Genomic DNA, 18,337 nt, shown 5'->3' on the forward strand with positions numbered 1-18,337 from the left:
GAGAAAGATGTTTGTTGCTGTCGGCACGATGCGTGGAGAAACCAGCTGGCTGCACCGACTCCGATAGCGTCTCTCCAGTAGCCAGGTTTCCGTGAAGCAAAGAACGTTACAGTCTCTGATGTCCCTCTGGAATGCTACCCTTGCTCGGATTTCATCAACCTTGTTGTCAAGAGACTGGACATTGGCGAGAAGAATGCTAAGGAGTGGTGCACGATGTGCCCGTCTCCGGAGTCTGACCAGAAGACCGCTCCGTTTCCCCCTTTTACGAAGTCGTTTTTTTGGGTCGCCGGCTGGGATCCATTCCGTTGTCCTGGGTGAAAGGCAGAACACAGGATCCGCTTCGCGAAAGTCATATTCTTGGTCGTACTGATGGTGAGTTGACGCTGCTCTTATGTTCAGTAGTTCTTCTCGACTGTGTGTAATGAAACCTAAGATGACCTGGGGTACCAATGTAAGAGATAACACGTAAAAAAAACAAAAAACTGCATAGTTTCCTAGGAACGCGAAAAAAAAAACGCTGGAAGTCGCCGACAGAGATGTTGGATCCAACGTGGAGCACAGCATAACTGTCTTTACCAGAGTAATGAATGAAGAAGCACTTTGGTTGTTGTTGCATGTCATGATGTTTGTCATGTGACTGTCATTCAGAAAAAGATTTCCTGGATCAGTAGATGATAGTTGAACATGTGACTAAATAGCTACAGTATTAAGAATGTCTAATTATTGAAGAACCACGTAAATGACAGTATCCATTTGAGTGTTGTCAAAGTTAAAGTGACTCTTGGTTAGAACCATTGGATTTAGCAAACTGAAATTATTTAGGATTTCTGTGCCCATGAAAACTGTTTTCCCAGTGTAACAGGAGACACTAAATGTTATGTGGTTAGAGAGCATTTCAGAGATCTGAATGCAAAAAACTGTCCCACAGCAAGATCCAGTATTTAAGTTCATCATATGACAAGCGTAAGGTTATTACTATAACTACTGTTCCCTGAAGGAGGGAAACGAGGTACAACATACTATTAAATCCACATGTTATGACTATAACTACTGTTCCCCGAAGGAGGGAAAGTACGTGCAACATACTATTAAATCCACGCATCACTGGAAGCCCCGCCTTCCACAGGTGATGAGCTTGAGGCTCGGATTTATTCCTTAAATTTAATACCGTACTTCACCGACCCAGGAAGTGGCGGGGCCAAACAGGTGTTGTAACTCATTCATAACTGGCACGAAGATCGGTAGAAATGGTCAGATAAATTTCCAAATGGAAATTGAAAAAGTTTGCAGATTTTACCAGAAACTTCATGAGCACATCATCAGAATTTAGGAAGGCCAGCAGCAGGTCGGTTGGTTATTTTCTTCTGGTTATATTGATCTCGGGCTTCCTCAAGTCATTTGTGTTAATTATTTAATCAAATGCTTGAAGCATCAGTTCAGTTTAAGTTCCGCACAAACAGTTGATTTGATTCAACACATACAGTTGATTGGTTTCAACACATACAGTTGATTTGATTCAACACATACAGTTGATTTGATTCAACACATACAGTTGATTTGATTCAACACAAACAGTTGATTTGATTCAACACAAACAGTTGATTTGATTCAACACATACAGTTGATTTGATTCAACACATACAGTTGATTTGATTCAACACATACAGTTGATTTGATTCAACACATACAGTTGATTTGATTCAACACATACAGTTGATTTGATTCAACACCTACAGTTGATTTGATTCAACACCTACAGTTGATTTGATTCAACACATACAGTTGATTTGATTCAACACATACAGTTGATTTGATTCAACACATACAGTTGATTTGATTCAACACATACAGTTGATTTGATTCAACACCTACAGTTGACTTGATTCAACACCTACAGTTGATTTGATTCAACGCCTACAGTGGATTTGATTAAACACAGGGGGTGTGAAAAATACCTCATAAATGACATCACAATACCCCATAAAAGCAAGAAAAAAGGTTTAGAAATGCTTGCATTTCTGTAGGACTTGTAACTCTCTAGGTCAAGCCAGTAGGCTACAGTAGGTTGTAACTCTCTAGGTCATGCCAGTAGGCTACAGTAGGTTGTAACTCTCTTGGTCATGCCAGTAGGCTACAGTAGGTTGTAACTCTCTAGGTCAAGCCAGTAGGTTACAGGAGGTTGTATCCAAGTGGAAACAATTATCAACCCAATGTGGTAAGAGTCGAATTAGGTCAGCAACAAAATGAAAGGCTTATTTGCTACGTGAGGATTACTTGATCTAACAGAAGTTTCGTAATGATTAAGTTGTTATGTGGACACGTGACATAACGACAACTTTGATAAAAAACACTATAGGAGTTGTCTCCAGATCGCTATGCATATTCATGCTGGTAGCTTAGCATCTCCCTCCATTGAATACAGGCGGTTGATGTCAACAACCCTCATAGAATATAAACAATAGATTACAATGAGATGTATCCACCAATCCAAAGAAGGGGTAGGTGGGAGCTAGAGAATCCACAGTGCCGCTTTGTGAACAACAACTCCCCTTGTTAGGGCAGAGAGACATCTTGTCAGTATATCCATAGCATGGTAGCATGCTCTCTACGTTGTCTGATTTTAGACATATCAGTCATCATCCCAGGGCCCTCCGTTGAAGAGGTATTGACGAGTCAAAGTGAAAAACACATTTAAGAATATGCTAAACAAATTTAAAGTGGTACTTACTGGTGTTAATCAGATCTCCACATCTTCATCTTTCAATGTGACAGTAATCTCCCCTTCCTTCTTCACTCCAAAAACTACATCCTCTTTCCCTTCCTCCTCTTCTTTTACTTTAACATCCTCCTCTTTCACTCTGAACGCGTCTTCCTCTACTTTCACTGAAACGTCTTTCTCTTCTCCTTTCACTGTAACAGTCTCACCCTCTACTTCTTGTTTTACTGTGACATCCTCCTCTTCCTTCACCTCTTTCACAACAACGTTCAGCCCCAGACCCTCTTCCTCTGTCCAGCAGACCTCCTCTTCTTGAACAGGAGGGGAGTAGTTTAGGGAGCTCATGGTCGGGGATGTTAGGAAGCTATCAATAGCGACTAGACAAGTGCTAACTTAACAAGCCAGCTACTATAGCTGACGAATACAAAATAACGTAATATTAAATTAAATAGGTTAACAAGTAGATGCAACAGAAGTGTGTCTAAAACACAGTAGTTAATATACACCGAAAGCGTATAAATAGCTTGAATCTTTCGGCTATGTTGGCGAGCAAGCTCGATTATACCTCACGCTGGCAGCGTCGCCTGAAAGACGCACATCGCCGTCTGCTGACTGGAGGGTAAACGCAAGCCAGACCAAGTTCATTTTAAATGTATTTAATTAACTTTTTTAAAACTTTAGTTTACATTCGGAAAGTATTCAGACCCCTTGACTTTTTCCACATTTTGTTGGATTAATTACAGCTTTTGTCTAAAATGGATTAAATTGAAAATGTTTCTCATCGATCTACACACAACATAATGACAAAGTGAAAGCAGGTTTTTCGAAATTATGGGAAAATACAAATAAAAAACAGAATTACCTTATTTACATAAGTAGACTTCTGGTCTTCTAGAACTCTCGTCTTCCTAAAACTCACTAGCTTCTAGAACTAGCTCCTTAATGTATGTAGTGACTTTCCACCTCACTGCAGAGCTTCTCTCTCTTTTCAGGGTTCACTAGATAGGCATGTTATTGGATCAGGGCCCAGTCCCCAATGGCATGCTATAGTACATTTGGGTTGGCACATCTGAGAATTAACTCTGATATTTTAAAAGCAGGGCAAGTATGTCAATATAATTTTAGGCAAAAATTGTCAGTTGGTTGCATAAATAATGATGATTAATAAATGTTACATTAATTGTAAATATTAATTATCAAAACCAAATGTACACTCCTTTGTTAATATATATTGGGAATAATTCACTTTGTGGTGAGGCATGGAATAATAAAACATGTATATTTTGTCAGGCTGAATGTTTGAAATATGAGTAGCTGATTTGAGTCATGCTTCTTTAGTAGTGGAATAAAGACAATTAGCACTTGAATGTTGTCAAGAAATACTGGAGTGATGTAAGATTGTTATTAATATTGATTATAGACTAATTTATTATACAGCGTCCATGTGTATAGGCTGCAAGTACATTGAAATTAAGTTAAATGACCAGAAAAACATCTCAACTTTCACTTTCAACCGAATGTATATTGAATGTATATTGGACTTCGGACTTCAATCTCTTTTCAATTACATTTTGCTAAGTGGGATATTTCATTGATATCATGAAACAACACCCTCATGTATGTATTTTCTGATGTTTGATCAGAGATCTTTTATCAGAGGATCTCTTGTCACATTGATCACAGCTATGAGGTTTCTCTGTGTGTGTTCTCTGGTGTGCAATAAGATGGGTCGATGTAGTAAAACTCTTTCCACATTCATCACAGCTATAATGTTTATTTCCTGTGTGTATTCTCTGGTGTTTAGTCAGGCCCCAAGACTCAGTAAAACTCTTCCCACACTGATCACAGCTATATGGTTTATCTCCTGTGTGTATTCTCTGGTGTAGAGTCAGATAGCTAGATGCAGCAAAACTCTCCCCATATTGATCACACCTAGAGGGTTTCTCTCCTGTGTGTGTTCTCTGGTGTGATGTCAGAGCCCCAGACTCAGTAAATCTCTTCCCACACTGATCATTGCAATATGGTTTCTCTCCTGTGTGTGTGTTCTCGTGTGATGTCAGATGGCCACATTGAACACATCTATAAGGATTATCTCCGGTGTGTATTCTCTGGTGTGATATCAGGCCGGTTGAGTAAAACTCTTCCCACATTGAACACAGCTATAAGGTTTCGCTCCTGTGTGGATTCTCTGATGAATGTTAATGCCTGATGAGGTGAATCTCTTCCCACAGTCAGAGAAGCGGTGAGTTCTCTTCCCCGTGGATCTCTGCAGGTGTTTATTGAGGTGTTCTGATCTGGAGAGACTCTTCTCTGCCACAGCATCATGAAGTTGTTGAGGCTCCCCAGAGGATCCACGATAGTCCCGTATCTCTCCTGTGTGATCAAAAAAGTCAGACAGATGATTAAAGGCCCACAACAGCTGTAATCCACTGTAAAAGGTGATGTCAATTGTTGTACAACATCATGGCTTTGCTGTTGGCGTCTAATGAACGTTAAAATTATTTAACAATTGTCTTAAAATGAGCAAGAACAGTCATATTTTGTCTTGTTTTCACATAGGTAGTAACATGGATGATTGTAGACTAGAAATACGTTTTGTGTTGTTGAAACTCTAACTCAGTGTGCAAGATGACTTTTGGCCTCCAATATAGGCCCCTTTATGTGATTGCCAAAATTGCGGCACGAGGGCAATTTGATTGCAGAAACTCCTCCCTGCTATAGTATTAAGAATTGTGTGTAACTATTGAAGAACAGCGTTAATGACAGCATCTATTTGGGTGTTGTCAATAAAGTTAAGACTTTTTGTATTTCACCTTTATGTAACCAGGTAGGCCAGTTGAGAACAAGTTCTCATTTACAACTAAGACCTGACCAAGATAAAGCAAACAGTGCGACAAAAACACAGTTACACGTGGGTTAAACAAAACGCACAGTCATTAACACAATAGAAAAATCTATATACAGTGTGTGTAAATGGAGTAAGGAGGCACGACAATAAATAGGCCATAGTAGCGAAGTAATAACAATTTAGCAAATTAACACTGGAGTGATAGATGTGCAAGTAGAAATAATGGTGTGCAAAAGAGCAACAAAAGCAAATAAAAACATGGGGATGAGGTAGGCAGTAGGATGGGCTATTTACAGACGGGCTGTGTACAGCTGCAGCAATCGATAAGCTGCTCAGATAGCTGATGCTTAAAGTTAGTGAGGGAGATATGTCTCCAACTTCAGCTAATTTTGCAATTCCTTCCAGTCATTGGCAGCAGAGAACTGGAAGGAAATGTGGCCAGAGGGAGTGGTGCTATGCTGACCAGAGAGCTGAGATAAGGGGGAACTTTACCTAGCAAAGACTTATAGATGACCTGGAGCCAGTGGGTTTGGCAATGAGTTTGTAGTGAAGGCCAGCTGACAAGAGCAAACATGTCGAAGTGGTGGGTGGTATATGGGGCATTGGTGACAAAACGGATGGCACTGTGAAGGACTGCATCCAGTTTGCTGAGTAGAGTGTTGGAGGCTATTTTGCAAATGACATCGCCGAAGTCAAGGATCGGTAGGATAGTCAGAACATCAACATCAGGGTACGGCTAAAGGCTATCAGAACTGGTTGTCTAGTGCGTTGTGAACAGAGGGCAGATGAAAAGGAAAGTGAAAAGGGCAGATTTCTGGGTGTGGTAGGATTAGATTCAAGCTTTAATGTACAGACAGGGGTATGGTAGGGTGTGAGTACAGTGGAGGTAAGCCCAGGCACTGGGTGATGATAAGAGAGGTTGTATCTCTGGACATGCTGGTTGTAATGGGTGAGGTCACCGCATGTGTGGGAGGAGGGACAAAGGAGATATCAGAGTGATGAAGAGTGGAACTAGGGGCTCTATTGTAAACTAAAACAATGATAACTAACCTGAACAACAGTATACAAGGCATATTGACATTTGGGAGAGACATACAGCAAGGCATACCATAATCCCAGGTGTTGATTGGGAGAGCCAGCAAAAACAGCAGGTGAGACAACAACAGCTAATCAGCTAGCACAACAACAGCAGGTAAAATGGGGTTGACTAGGCAGAGAGGGTCGGATGAACTACACAGAGCCTGAGTGCGGCTGGGGCCGACAGATAAAAACAAACAAACAGAATGGAGTACCGTGATTAATGGACAGTCCAGCAGGCATCCTGTCTCTATTATATTTCTACAGCCCAGATACATCGACCGTCTTTATTATATTATGACAGACCAGCAAGATCTATTGTCTCTTCTATATTATGACAGACCAGCTAGACCTACTGTCTCTATTATATTATGACAGACCAACGAGACCTACTGTCCATATTAAATTATGACAGACCAGCTAGATCTACTATCTCTACTATATTATGACAGACCAGATAGATCTACTGTACGTTATATAGTATTACAGACCAGCTAGACCTAACTTCTCTACTATATTATGAAAGACCAGCTAGACCTACTTTCCCTATTAAATTATGACAGACCAGCTAGATCTACTGTCTCTACTATATTATGACAGACCAGCCAGATCTACTGGCTCTACTATATTATGACAGACCAGCTATATCTACTGTCGCTATCATATTAGAACAGACCAGCTAGATCTATCTTCTCTACTATATTATGACAGACCAGCTCGACCTACTGTCCCTATTAAATTATCAAATGAATTATATAGCCCTTCGTACATCAGCTGATATCTCAAAGTGCTGTACAGAAACCCAGCCTAAAACCCCAAACAGCAAGCAATGCAGGTGTAGAAGCACGGTGGCTAGGAAAAACTCCCTAGAAAGGCCAAAACCTAGGAAGAAACCTAGAGAGGAACCAGGCTATGTGGGGTGGCCAGTCCTCTTCTGGCTGTGCCGGATGGAGTTTATAACAGAACATGGCCAAGACGTTCAAATGTTCATAAATTACCAGCATGGTCGAATAATAATAAGGCAGAACAGTTGAAAATGGAGCAGCAGCACGGCCAGGTGGACTGGGGACAGCAAGGAGTCTTCATGTCAGGTAGTCCTGGGGCATGGTCCTAGGGCTCAGGTCCTCCGAGAGAGAGAAAGAGAGAATTAGAGAGAGCACACTTAAATTTACACGGGACACAGAATAGGACAGGAGAAGTACTCCAGATATAACAAACTGACCCTAGCCCCCCGACACAAACTACTGCAGCATAAATACTGGAGGCTGAGACAGGAGGGGTCAGGAGACACTGTGGCCCCATCCGAGGACACCCCCGGACAGGGCCGAACAGGAAGGATATAACCCCACCCACTTTGCCAAAGCACAGCCCCCACACCACAAGAGAGATATCTTCAACCACCAACTTACCATCCTGAGACAAGGCTGAGTATAGCCCACAAAGATCTCCGCCATGGCACCAATTGTGCAAGTTCTCCCACTTAAAAAGTTGAGAGAGAGAGGCCTGTAATTTTCATCATAGGTTCACTTCAACTATGACAGACAAAATGAGAGAAAAAATCCAGAAAATCACATTGTAGGATTTTTAATTAATTTATTTGCAAATTATGGTGGAAAATAAGTATTTGGTCAATAACAAAAGTTTCTCAATACTTTGTTATATACCCTTTGTTGGCAATGACAGAAGTCAAACGTTTTCTGTAAGTCTTCACAAGGTTTTCACACACTGTTGCTGGTATTTTGGCCCATTCCTCCATGCAGATCTCCTCTAGAGCAGTGATGTTTTGGGGCTGTTGCTGGGCAACACGGACTTTCAACTCCCTCCAAAGATTTTCTATGGGGTTGAGATCTGGAGACTGGCTAGGCCACTCCAGGACCTTGATATTCTTCTGACGAAGCCACTCCTTCGTTGCCTGGGCGGTGTGTTTGGGATCATTGTCATGCTTAAAGACCCAGCCACGTTTCATCTTCAATGCCCTTGCTGATGGAAGGAGGTTTTCACTCAAAATCTCACAATACATGGCCCCATCCATTCTATCCTTTACACGGATCAGTCGTCTTGGTCCCTTTACAGAAAAACAGCCTCAAAGCATGATGTTTCCACCCCCATGCTTCACAGTAGGTATGTTGTTCTTTGGATGCAACACAGCATTGTTTGTCCTCCAAACACGACGAGTTGAGTTTTTACCAAAAAGTTATATTTTGGTTTCATCTGACCATATGACATTCTTCCAAACTTCTTCTGGATCATCCAAATGCTCTCTAGCAAACTTCAGACGGGCCTGGACATGTACTGGCTTAGGTAGGGGGACACGTCTTGCACTGCAGGATTGGAGTCCCTGGTGGCGTAGAGTGTTACTGATGGTAGGCTTTGTTACTTTGGTCCCAGCTCTCTGCAGGTCATTCACTAGGTCCCCCCGTGTGGTTCTGGGATTTTTGCTCACAGTTCTTGTGATCATTTTGATCCCACGGGGTGAGATTTTGCGTGGAGCCCCAGATCGAGGGAGATTATCAGATTATCAGTGCTCTTGTGTGTCTTCCATTTCCTAATAATTGCTCCCACAGTTGATTTCTTCAAACCAAGCTGCTTACCTATTGCAGATTCAGTCTTCCCAGCCTGGTGCAGGTCTACAATTTTGTTCCTGGTGTCTTTGGTCTTGGCCATAGTAGAGTTTGGAGTGTGACTGTTTGAGGTTGTGGACAGGTGTCTTTTATACTGATAACAAGTTCAAACAGGTGCCATTAATACAGGTAACGAGTGGAGGGCAGAGGAGCCTCTTAAAGAAGAAGTTACAGGTCTGTGAGAGCCAGAAATCTTGCTTGTTTGTAGGTGACCAAATACTTATTTTAAAAATCCTACGTGATTCTCTCATTTTGTCTGTCATAGTTGAAGTGTACCTATGATGAAAATTTACAGGCCTCTCTTATTTTTAAGTGAGAGAACTTGCACTATTGGTGGTTGACTAAATACCAGCTAGATCTACAATATTATGAAAACCAGCTAGATCTACAATCTCTATTAGATTATGACAGACCAGCTAGATCTACTGTCTATTATATTATGACTGTTCTTTCATACTATAGTGAGAAGTATCAGTATAGACCTAGTCTGTTCATTATATACATCTACATGATGTATTGTTACTCCATGTAGGAGCAGTATAGACCTCGTCTGTTCATTATACACATCTACATGATGTATTGTTACACCAACAAAATAAAAGGGAAGTTATATTATTTTATAGTAATACAAAACTCAGAGAAAGGCCTTTAGATTAACACGTAATTCTCAAAAGGTAGGGTTCTGAATTATTGCCACCCATGTTGATTTTGTGCCTAATTTACTATTTCTTTGTTGATGTGTCTTGCTGGAAGATCCACTTATAGCCAGGTTTCAGCCTCCTAGCAGAGAGGTAACCAGGTTTTGGGCTAAAATATCCTGGTAGTGGGTAGAGTTTATTTATTTATTGTATAGAGTAATTTTTGCTCATCTTTATCAAGGGTATCAATAACTAGGTGTTTATTTTGATATCTAGTTATTTGACTGAATCAGAAAAACAGATGGAGTATTTGTAGTGTTTGTTTTACATTTTCAGAAAAATTCTGAACTAATCAAAACAACACTTGTTCCTTTTTTTAAGTGTTGATATTGTAGCGGTATTTATTAGAGGGGTAAAGAATGATTTTGTTCGGGCGCCAGGCAGGTATTAACCAATGCCGAAAGGAAAAGAGTAGAATAGAAAGAGTACCACTTCCAGACCCACACACATCAGCAGAAGAGACTGCCTAGAGTGTAGCCTGTTTACCAGATAGCCAGTGGAGAGAAAAGAGAATACACACCATATAAAACCCACATCACAGCACAGGGGTAACCCCAACAAGAATACCTCATACAATAATAACACTAATAATGGCAGCGCAATTTAACAGCAACTTCATACAAGAAAGAACCCAGTCATCAACAGAGGATTTGCAATATGTATTATCGTCCAGTGGAGGGGTGCAGAGGGTATGAATGTGGGGGGTGTTCATAGACACAACAAAGGCCTTAAAAATGTCCACAATCTTCTCGGCCACATGTCATTAGTACACCTCAATACAGTTCACATAACAATGCATAATTTGCAAGAAACCTCCCTTTTAACTAAAATGTCCACCCAATTACTTCTGGCAGGGCAATAATACTCCAGCTCTAATGAGCTCTAAGTGCATTTGAAAAATAGAGAGTCTGTTTCAGGGTAAAGCACTGGAACGATAGAGGGAAAAGAAAAGGAGAAAGAGAACAAGAGAGATCTTAGCTGTGGTCTTCAGGCGTGCCGGTGTACTGTCTGACTGTCCGTAGGTTTGTAGGTTAAAGCTTCGCAACAATGTTGCTACTAATCCATGCGATCCATAACGGGCGCGGTCCCAAACGAAAACAACCACGACCTAGAGCGATTACACCGATGATTGAGTTAAATACTTTATAAATTACACATGGTGAAAACAAACAAAACGTATGTGGCACACACAATCAAACTGTCGCGCCACCCAAGAGCTCCTCCCCAATGATCCGAATGAGCTCTCTTTATTTCCTCCTTCCTTACTGCTCATGCGCTCTTAAAGTGGCAGTACACGGTGAAGGCATAATATTCGTATTTAATGGAAAGGAGAAAAAAAAACGTTTCCCTAAACTGCTTTTCAAATATTATAATTCAATGAAGAAGAAAGAAAGTTTCCCTCCTCAACTGCGTTTCCTCCCTCCGGACAGCAGATGGCGATATGTGTCTTTCAGGCAATAATTCTACTGTGACGTGTAATCTAGTGGACGGAACGCTTCTTCAATAACTGTAGCCACCTCTGTAGCTCGCTGGACAACAAAGTCTGAACATTCAAGTTATTTAGAACATTTCGTGTTTATTTCCCACTATGATTTAATCATACTTATGTGGAAACAAATTGCTACCCCATTTAATTTAATATTTACGTTTCAAGTCAACAAGCTGGCTGGTTAAATTGGCACTAGTCTAGTCGCTAATGCTAAGTAGCTAACATCCCCGACCATGAGCTCACTAAGCTACTCGACTCCTGATAAAGAAGAGGAGGTCTGCTGGACGGACAAAGAAGCTCTCGTGAAAGAGGAGGAGGAAGAGGAGGATGTTACAATACAAAAACAAGTAGAGGGTGAGGCTTTTCGGGTGAAAGAAGAAAACGACGTTTCAGTGAAAGAAGAGGAAGATGCGATCAGAGTGAAAGAGGAGGAGGGTGTTACTGTGAAAGAAAATGAGGAAAATGCCGTTTTTGGAGTGGAGGATGAAGTGAAAAAAGATGAAGACGTTTTTGGAATGAAGGATGAAGGGGAGATTACTGTCACATTAGAGGAGGACGAAGAAGAGAAGACTGGAGAACTGATTAACACCAGCAAATACAGTGAGTACTATCTTATAAATCAGGGACATTGATCTGATTAACACCAGTCAATACAGTGAGTACTATCTTATTCATGACGTGCTCCAGTGATTTAAAAAAAACTTTTCCTGTTGAAAAGTGATATATAAATACAGTAAAGTATAAGTTTGAGCAAAATAGTGTTTCTTTAGAGAACTGCAAACTAGAAGGAGTGAGTTATGTAAGGCCTTCAAGGAGTTGGCTTGATGGGAAGTCATCCAATAGGCGACAGATCTTCATGTGAATATTCCTTATTCTTTTTAAAATCCTTCCTGTTCTGTCAAGTTGGTTATTGATCATAGCTAGAAAGCCATTTTCAAGTCTTGCTATAGACTTTCGAGACAATTTAAGTCCAAACTGTAACTAGGCCACTCAGGAACATTCAATGTCATCTTGGTAAGCTCCTCCAGTGTAGATTTGGCCTTGTGGTTTAGGTTATTGTCAGTTATTATTCAGATCTCTGAAATGCACTCTACCTATGTCACATTTAGTGTCTCCTTATATTACGCTGGGAAAACAGTTTTCATGGGCACAGAAATCCAAAATAATTAAAGAGTTTGCAAAATCCAATGGTTCTAACCGAGAGTCACCTTAACTTTATTGACAACACCCAAATGGATACTGTCATTAACGCAGTTCTTCAATAATTACACATAATTCTTAATACTGTAGCTGTTTAGTTAGTCACATGTTCAAATATCATCAGCTGATCCAGGAAATCATTTTCAGAATGACAGTCAAATGACAACATCACGACATGCAACAACAACCAAAGTGCTTCTACATTCATTACTCTGGTATAGACAGTTATGCTGTGCTCCATGTTGGATCGAACATCCCTAACAAATTGGTGTTTATAATGTGTTATTGTCTGCTTGATTTACAGTCGGGTCTTGTTAGTCTGTTTGGACACAGAGATACTTAGCTCATAATGTGTAGAGAACTGTTCCTTGATGGATAGGCTATTGTACAACACACAGGGCTATTTTCCTTTATTCAAGACATTTAGAATGACAACACATTACAGAGTAGTCTAGTGGGATTATTCACAAAATTATCTGGTTATGAAATGTCATGACAACGACATTTTAGTTTCCATGTTTCACCTGAAATATGAAATGATTTATAGTCCTAGGTCAATGTTGTTGTAAGGTGAAGTTATGGGTTCTACAGTAGGTCTATGTTATGTGAATTTATGGGTCCTACAGTTGGTCTATGTTATTATTAGGTGAAGTTATGGGTCCTAAAGTAGGTCCGAGTTATTGTTAGGTGAAGTTATGGGTCCTACATTAGGTCTGTGTTATTGCAAGGTGACGTTATGGTCCTACAGTAGGTCTATGTGAGGTGAAGGTATGGGTCCTACAGTAGGTCTATGTTAATGTTATGTGAAGTTATGGGTCCTACAGTAGGTCTATGTTGTTAGGTGAAGTTCTGGGTCCTACAGTAGGTCTATGTTAATGTTATGTGAAGTTATGGGTCCTACAGTAGGTCTATGTTGTTAGGTGAAGTTCTGGGTCCAACAGTAGGTCTATGTTGTTGTTAGGTGAAGGTATGGGTCCAACAGTAGGTATGTGTTATTGTTATGTGAAGTTATGGGTCCTAAAGTAGGTCTATGTTGGTAGGTGACGTTATGGGTCCTACAGTAGATCTATATTAGGTGAAGTTATGGGTCCAACAGTAGGTCAATGTTGTTAGGTGAAGTTATGGGTCCTACAGTAGATCTATGTTGTTCGGTGAAGTTCTGGGTCCAACAGTAGGTCTATGTTAGGTGAAGTTATGGGTCCTACAGTAGGTCTATGTTGTTAGGTGAAGTTCTGGGTCCAACAGTAGGTCTATGTTGTTGTTAGGTGAAGGTATGGGTCCAACAGTAGGTATATGTTGTTGTTAGGGGAAGTTATAGGTCCTACAGTAGGTCAGTGTTATTGTTAGGTGAAGTTATGGGTCCTACAGTAGGTCAATGTTATTGCTAGGTGAAATTATGGGTCCTACAGTAGATCTATGTTGTTGTTAGGTGAAGATCTGTCCAACAGTAGGTCTATGTTGTTGTTAGGTGAAGGTATCTGTCCAACAGTAGGTCTATGTTGTTGTTCGGTGTAGTTATGCGTCCTAAAGTAGGTCTATGTTGTTGTTAGGTGAAGTTATGGGTTCTACAGTACGTCGATATTAGGTGAAGTTATGGGTCCTACAGTATGTCTATGTTACTGTTAGGTTAAGTTATGGGTCCGCACGGAACTTCCGGGTTGGAGCGAGCGGCCACATCGCACTTCGCTCCGCAGGTTGTATAACTTTTTCATTACATTTCATTACATTTCATTATAGTACAACGGTTGATTTGTCTAATCTTAGCAATTTCTTCTTAGCTAGCTACATAGCCGTCCTTGTATCAGAGATAATTGCATAATTATCGTATTTCGTCGCCCTAACGTAGCCTTCACTGCTATTCGCCCAGCAGCTAGCAAACGCCCACAGATTAGCATCACTGTAGTGCTATTACACTATTACACTCAACTGAATGACTTGATTAGTTTAGTGTTAGCTAGCTACATAGCTGTCTTTGTATCCAAGATAATTGTGTAGTTTAGAGTGTGTAGTCTTGGAGTGATTATCTTAATTTACCGAGGTTCGCTAGCCAGCTATTTGTCGTCCTTAACGTAGGAGACTCTGCTAGCTAGCCAACAGCTAACAGCTAACAGCTAGCCAACGTCTACTGAATAGCACTCAACAACCCGGTCGCAGTCACAGGTAGTATCACATTTTCATTTCATTTCATTACAGTACAACGGTTTGATTTGTTTGATCGTAGCTAGCTACATAGCTAGCTACATAGCAGTCTTTGTATCAAAGATAATTGTGTAGTCTAGAGCGATTTTCTAGGTTAGCTAGCCAGCTATTGTCGTTCTTTTAACGCAACGTAACGTAAACAACACTGCTAGCTAGCCAGCTAGCCCCCCGAATAGCAGCACTGCAGAAACTATTACACTCAACGGAACGACTTGATTAGTGTAGTGTCAACAACGCAGCCACTGCCAGCTAGCCTACTTCAGCAGTACTGTATCATTTTAATCATTTTAGTCAATAAGATTCTTGCTACGTAAGCTTAACTTTCTGAACATTCGAGACGTGTAGTCCACTTGTCATTCCAATCTCCTTTGCATTAGCGTAGCCTCTTCTGTAGCCTGTCAACTATGTGTCTGTCTATCCCTGTTCTCTCCTCTCTGCACAGACCATACAAACGCTCCACACCGCGTGGCCGCGGCCACCCTAATCTGGTGGTCCCAGCGCACGACCCACGTGGAGTTCCAGGTCTCCGGTAGCCTCTGGAACTGCCGATCTGCGGCCAACAAGGCAGAGTTCATCTCAGCCTATGCCTCCCTCCAGTCCCTTGACTTCTTGGCACTGACGGAAACATGGATCACCACAGACAACACTGCTACTCCTACTGCTCTCTCTTCGTCCGCCCACGTGTTCTCGCACACCCCGAGAGCTTCTGGTCAGCGGGGTGGTGGCACCGGGATCCTCATCTCTCCCAAGTGGTCATTCTCTCTTTCTCCCCTCACCCATCTGTCTATCGCCTTCTTTGAATTCCATGCTGTCACAGTTACCAGCCCTTTCAAGCTTAACATCCTTATCATTTATCGCCCTCCAGGTTCCTCGGAGAGTTCATCAATGAGCTTGATACCTTGATAAGCTCCTTTCCTGAGGACGGCTCACCTCTCACAGTGCTGGGCGACTTTAACCTCCCCACGTCTACCTTTGACTCATTCCTCTCTGCCTCCTTCTTTCCACTCCTCTCCTCTTTTGACCTCACCCTCTCACCTTCCCCCTACTCACAAGGCAGGCAATACGCTCGACCTCATCTTTACTAGATGCTGTTCTTCCACTAACCTCATTGCAACTCCCCTCCAAGTCTCCGACCACTACCTTGTATCCTTTTCCCTCTCGCTCTCATCTAACACCTCCCACACGGCCCCTACTCGGATGGTATCGCGCCGTCCCAACCTTCGCTCTCTCTCCCCCGCTACTCTCTCCTCTTCCATCCCATCATCTCTTCCCTCTGCTCATACCTTCTCCAACCTATCTCCTGATTCTGCCTCCTCAACCCTCCTCTCCTCCCCTTTCTGCATCCTTTGACTCTCTATGTCCCCTATCCTCCAGGCCGGCGCGGTCCTCCCCTCCCGCCCCGTGGCTCGACGACTCATTGCGAGCTCACAGAACAGGGCTCCGGGCAGCTGAGCGGAAATGGAGGAAAACTCGCCTCCCTGCGGACCTGGCATCCTTTCACTCCCTCCTCTCTACATTTTCCTCCTCTGTCTCTGCTGCTAAAGCCATTTTCTACCACTCTAAATTCCAAGCATCTGCCTCTAACCCTAGGAAGCTCTTTGCCACCTTCTCCTCACTCCTGAATCCTCCTCCCCCCCCCTCCCTCTCTGCAGATGACTTTGTCAACCATTTTGAAAAGAAGGTCGACGACATCCGATCCTCGTTTGCTAAGTCAAACGGCACCGCTGGTTCTGCTCACACTGCCCTACCCTGTGCTCTGACCTCTTTCTCCCCTCTCTCTCCAGATGAAATCTCGCGTCTTGTGACGGCCGGCCGCCCAACAACCTGCCCGCTTGACCTTATCCCCTCCTCTCTTCTCCAGACCATTTCCGGAGACCTTCTCCCCTACCTCACCTCGCTCATCAACTCATCCCTGACCGCTGGCTACGTCCCTTCCGTCCTCAAGAGAGCGAGAGTTGCACCCCTTCTGAAAAAACCTACACTCAATCCCTCCGATGTCAACAACTACAGACCAGTATCCCTTCTTTCTTTTCTCTCCAAAACTCTTGAACGTGCCGTCCTTGGCCAGCTCTCCCGCTATCTCTCTCTGAATGACCTTCTTGATCCAAATCAGTCAGGTTTCAAGACTAGTCATTCAACTGAGACTGCTCTTCTCTGTATCACGGAGGCGCTCCGCACTGCTAAAGCTAACTCTCTCTCCTCTGCTCTCATCCTTCTAGACCTATCGGCTGCCTTCGATACTGTGAACCATCAGATCCTCCTCTCCACCCTCTCCGAGTTGGGCATCTCCGGCGCGGCCCACGCTTGATTCCGTCCTACCTGACAGGTCGCTCCTACCAGGTGGCGTGGCGAGAATCTGTCTCCTCACCACGCGCTCTCACCACTGGTGTCCCCCAGGGCTCTGTTCTAGGCCCTCTCCTATTCTCGCTATACACCAAGTCACTTGGCTCTGTCATAACCTCACATGGTCTCTCCTATCATTGCTATGCAGACGACACACAATTAATCTTCTCCTTTCCCCCTTCTGATGACCAGGTGGCGAATCGCATCTCTGCATGTCTGGCAGACATATCAGTGTGGATGACGGATCACCACCTCAAGCTGAACCTCGGCAAGACGGAGCTGCTCTTCCTCCCGGGAAGGACTGCCCGTTCCATGATCTCGCCATCACGGTTGACAACTCCATTGTGTCCTCCTCCCAGAGCGCTAAGAACCTTGGCGTGATCCTGGACAACACCCTGTCGTTCTCAACTAACATCAAGGCGGTGGCCCGTTCCTGTAGGTTCATGCTCTACAACATCCGCAGAGTACGACCCTGCCTCACACAGGAAGCGGCGCAGGTCCTAATCCAGGCACTTGTCATCTCCCGTCTGGACTACTGCAACTCGCTGTTGGCTGGGCTCCCTGCCTGTGCCATTAAACCCCTACAACTCATCCAGAACGCCGCAGCCCGTCTGGTGTTCAACCTTCCCAAGTTCTCTCACGTCACCCCGCTCCTCCGCTCTCTCCACTGGCTTCCAGTTGAAGCTCGCATCTGCTACAAGACCATGGTGCTTGCCTACGGAGCTGTGAGGGGAACAGCACCTCAGTACCTCCAGGCTCTGATCAGGCCCTACACCCAAACAAGGGCACTGCGTTCATCCACCTCTGGCCTGCTCGCCTCCCTACCACTGAGGAAGTACAGTTCCTGCTCAGCCCAGTCAAAACTGTTCGCTGCTCTGGCCCCCTATGGTGGAACAAACTCCCTCACGACGCCAGGACAGCGGAGTCAATCACCACCTTCCGGAGACACCTGAAACCCCACCTCTTTAAGGAATACCTAGGATAGGATAAGTATTTCCTCTCACCCCCCTTTAGGATTTAGATGCACTATTGTAAAGTGACTATTCTACTGGATGTCATAAGGTGAATGCACCAATTTGTAAGTCGCTCTGGATAAGAGCGTCTGCTAAATGACTTAAATGTAATGTAAATGTCTACAGTAGATCT

At 43.0% G+C, this 18,337-nt stretch overlaps 2 protein-coding genes and 1 pseudogene across 2 annotated transcripts in view; all 3 read left to right on the forward strand.

Moving 5' to 3' along the window:
- The window catches only part of LOC118365129 (zinc finger protein 501-like), a 309,516-nt gene that overhangs the window by 182,180 nt on the left and 108,999 nt on the right, over positions 1-18,337 (forward strand). The window lies entirely within an intron of this gene.
- Positions 1-18,337, forward strand: part of LOC118365096 (zinc finger protein 501-like) — a 117,788-nt gene that overhangs the window by 36,878 nt on the left and 62,573 nt on the right. The gene's annotated exons all lie outside the window — the stretch shown is intronic.
- LOC118365138 (zinc finger protein ZFP2-like) overlaps positions 9,743-18,337 on the forward strand; it is an 81,975-nt pseudogene continuing 73,380 nt past the window's right edge.

Source organism: Oncorhynchus keta, chromosome 32, assembly GCF_023373465.1.
Source record: "Oncorhynchus keta strain PuntledgeMale-10-30-2019 chromosome 32, Oket_V2, whole genome shotgun sequence".
NCBI lineage: Eukaryota > Metazoa > Chordata > Actinopteri > Salmoniformes > Salmonidae > Oncorhynchus > Oncorhynchus keta.